This window comes from Myotis brandtii, unplaced genomic scaffold (assembly GCF_000412655.1).
Source record: "Myotis brandtii unplaced genomic scaffold, ASM41265v1 scaffold85, whole genome shotgun sequence".
NCBI classification, from domain to species: domain Eukaryota; kingdom Metazoa; phylum Chordata; class Mammalia; order Chiroptera; family Vespertilionidae; genus Myotis; species Myotis brandtii.
The window spans coordinates 299599-303558 of NW_005371454.1; positions in this window are offsets into that span (position 1 = coordinate 299599).

Below are 3960 nucleotides of genomic sequence, written 5' to 3' on the forward strand. Positions count from 1 at the left end.
TGGGACCGGCAGGGGGGAGGGGAAGCAGTCATTCTGGTCTCTGGTCGTTCTGGTTGTTCCACTGTTTTGGTCGCTGGGCTTTTATATATGGGATATTCAAGCAACAGTGAAGCCTGATGCTCTCTTAATCAGCTGATTGTCACTGGATCTCATTCCTTGTAATTTCCACTGACATTAATCACTGACAGCTGCTGAAAATGTATAATTCATAACAGCACAAAACACTAGGAATTTAACAACTCAGAATAGGTGCATAACTGTAGCTGTCTCATATTATTCAAATAATGAATTTAACAAAATGCCTTTTCTTTGCAGCTGCTTTCATCTGAAGGAGCAACACTCTGTCAGTAATCCAGTCCTTTAATGATAATGGTCCTACCTTGATAATTACCAGTCAATCCAATACAACCTTCATAGTCCCTGGAAAATAAAGGTCTTTTTTGTGTGTGAGCTGCAATCATTTTATTTTGGCTTTTGTTTAAAAGGATTCTGTCTGCTAGACTTAACCTATACACCTCTAAACTGTCTCCTCCACTGGCCTAGGCATGTGAGCCTCCAGTTGGCTCCCATCTCTATACTCAGATATCCTTCTTAATATCCTTCTCACTAACCTCATCACTCCCTCTCTAGTTAACTGGTTACAGATTCCATAAAAGCTCAATCTTGGCCCTTATTCCAATTCTCTGTCATCTCCTATTCAAAGGCTCAACTCTATCCTCTCATCCAGTCTGCCATGCAGAGAATTCCAGCATCTCTTTTGGGACATCACCCTGCTTGCTACCCCTCCTTCAGTACTTCTAGTACAAAGCTTCTTTTCTTGACATAAGCATAAGACAGGAATGTAGGGTTAGCATCCATATCTCAGAAAATAAAATCTCATAGTGTATTCCACAGTGAAGTGGAGAGAGGCTGGTACACAAGGAAGGGGAGATGGAGATTGCTCCAGCTTATATGGAATCCACCCATCAACCAGCATACCTAGTTACTGTTCCTCCCAGCTGAGACTGGGTGTTAACTAAGAGTAACATGGAGGAGGTTGTGAAGTATACTTTATTAAAAAGTTACAAAAGTACATGTAGTATATACATAACTCATAATAGAATGGTGTTTAGAGATTTGGGAGTCCAATATCAATAGCATTCTTGGAGGAAAATGACAATGACTCACCAGTGTTTTGGAATTTGATATATAGCATTCAGAATTAATTTCTATCAGGTGTTTGGGCTTTTTTTTTTTGCATATGGATTTTTACTTCTAAAGAAGGGCTTCTAATGAAATCATTAAGAGTACCAACATTGCCTAACCGGTTTGGCTCCGTGGCTAGAGCGTCGGCCTGCAGACTGAAAGGTCCCAGATTCGATTCTGGTCAAGGGCATGTACCTTGGTTGCGGGCACATCCCTAGTAGGAGGTGTGCAGGAGGCAGCTGATCGATGTTTCTCTCTCATCGATGCTTCTGCCTCTCTATCCCTCTCCCTTCCTCTCTGTAAAAAATCAATAAAGTATATTTAAAAAAAAAAGAGCACCTACATTGCTCTGGCCGGGTGGCTCAGTTGGAGTGCCACCCCGCACACCAAAAGATTGCAGGTTTGATTCCTGATCAGGCACATACCTAGGTTTTGGGTTCGATTTCTGGTTGGGGCATGCACGGGAGGCAACCAGTCAATCTCTCTATCTCTCTCTCTCTCTCTCTCTCTTTCTCTCTCTCCCTTCCTCTCTCTCTAAAAAATCAATTAAAAAACATATCCTCGGATGAGGATTAAAACAAAAAGGGTATCAACATCATCCATACTGCTCTCTCTCCATTTCTCTCAGTCTGTCAGCAGCTGGATCAATAAGTAAAGAAAGTCTCTTTACTATTTACCTTTTGTCAAACAAGGAAACCACTCTGAAATGTGATACTGACACCTTCCTTAAGAGAAAGGAAATGCAAACTGGTAGGAAAAAACACTTTTGAAGGGGGAGATGCAAACTGGTTTTGCACTAATAAGTTATGTGTTTTTCTTAATTATGCTGACTTCTGCAAAGCCCCAATTGATGCATTTGTTGGTAGCTGGGGAAAGAATAAGGCAAGATTATCTACAAAGATACTTGTATAGAAACTGCCATTGAGCTCTTTGCTCTTGACATTTATTATAAGACTTAGATAAAAAGGTTTCACCATGGGAATAAATGAAGCCATGCTTCTTTAGATCCGCTTGGCCCCAGGACCAAGATGACCACATTCTTGTGGTGTTTAATGATTTCTGCACGCTCACTATCAAACATTTTCCTCAACTAGCAGTTGTCATGGTGACCATCTAACTTCACTCCGGGCACACTTCAAGATGTGGCACATAATATGCACAGTCTCTTCCTCCACATGTGTAACTCCTTGGAGGAGTCCAGCCTTTCAGCCAAGCTATGTGCTTAAAACTAAAAAATGACCTCCCTTCCCACATTTGTCATGCTTGGGTCACTGAGTCTGCAACAGCTGTTGCAATGTAGTTTTTCTCACTTATTAAAAGGAACAAATCTTGAGACCTGACTTCAGATTGCACCTCTAGCTTATTATGTGATACTTTTTTTGTTGTGATTTAATTTCCTTTTCTGATCGAGTGTAAAGCATAACACCATTTACTCTTGTTTTGGCAAGAACCAAGGATGATTTTTTCTGCTGAGACTGAGCAGGGAGAGCAGTTGCTTTCATGACCTTGCTTTGTCCACCAGCAGTATTCTCTATTGTTTAGGTGTGTTTGTTTTTTTTCAATTACAGTTTACATTCAATATTACTTGGTATTAGTTTCAGGTGTGCAGCGTCGTAGTCAGACAATCATGTACTTTGCAAAGTGTCCTCCTTGATATTTCCAGTACCCACCTGGCACCATACATAGTTATTGCAATATTATTGACTATATTTCCTTTTCTGTACATCCCCATGACTATTTTGCAACTATCAGTCTGCAGAGATGTAGGTTTTTATTTCAATGCTTTCACCTGTTTCATTCAGCCTCCCAACCCCTTTCCCTCTGACAGCTGTCAGTATGTTTGCTGTATCTATGACTGTTTTTGTTTTGTTTCTTTGCTTATTTTATTCTTTAGATTCCACATATGAATGGAAACATATGGTATTTGTCTTTCTCTGACCCTCTGGGTCCATTCATGCTGTTGCAAATGCTAAGATTTTGTTCATTATTATGGCCAACAAATATTCCATTGTATGTATATCTTTTAAATAAGTACTTGACAGGGTATTCCAGTTCTCAGTGTCTATTACAATAAAAACTGAACAAAGTATGTGAGAGACTGAGTCATACCTCACCGCCTTTATAAAGTCAAAAGGGGGATTTGTGCTCCGGCCCAGAACTAACAAGAGAACAGGTTGAGAACCAGGAGGTTTAGGAGGGAAGCTGTCTCTGTTCTTGCATGATCTTCCCTGGTTAATTTTATTTTATGTTATTTTATTCTTTCTTTTGATTTCTACTAATCTCCTGACTGTCGCCATCAATGACTATCAGCTACCCCTTATTTTTTGGTAGACTTTCTCATGGACATCCAAATCAATGGGTTTGGTCTTTGACTCACTACTTGCATTCTTCCATGACATCACATATGCCCCCATTGCCTCACTGATTGTCCACCAGGCTTCTGGTCTCTTCCTTCAACCTCTCTTTGGTTCATATGTATAGCTGGGCCATGGAAGTTCCAGCTTTTCCTTCAAACTGCCCTGCACCAAGTCACATCCTTCCTTCTCAGCATATACCATTCTCAGTAAATTTCAGGACAAAATTAACTTTTCTTAGTATCCTCATCCCCCCTCCCCTTTTATTCTCTCATTCTGATTCTCCCAATCTCCAGCACATATTTAATAAAGGTTTGAAAACAAGAGTCAAACAAATCATGAAATAAAAACCTACATCTCTGCAATACTATGGATGCCTGTAAATGGGAAGAAGCTTCCCTTCCCTAAAGTTAGAACCAGA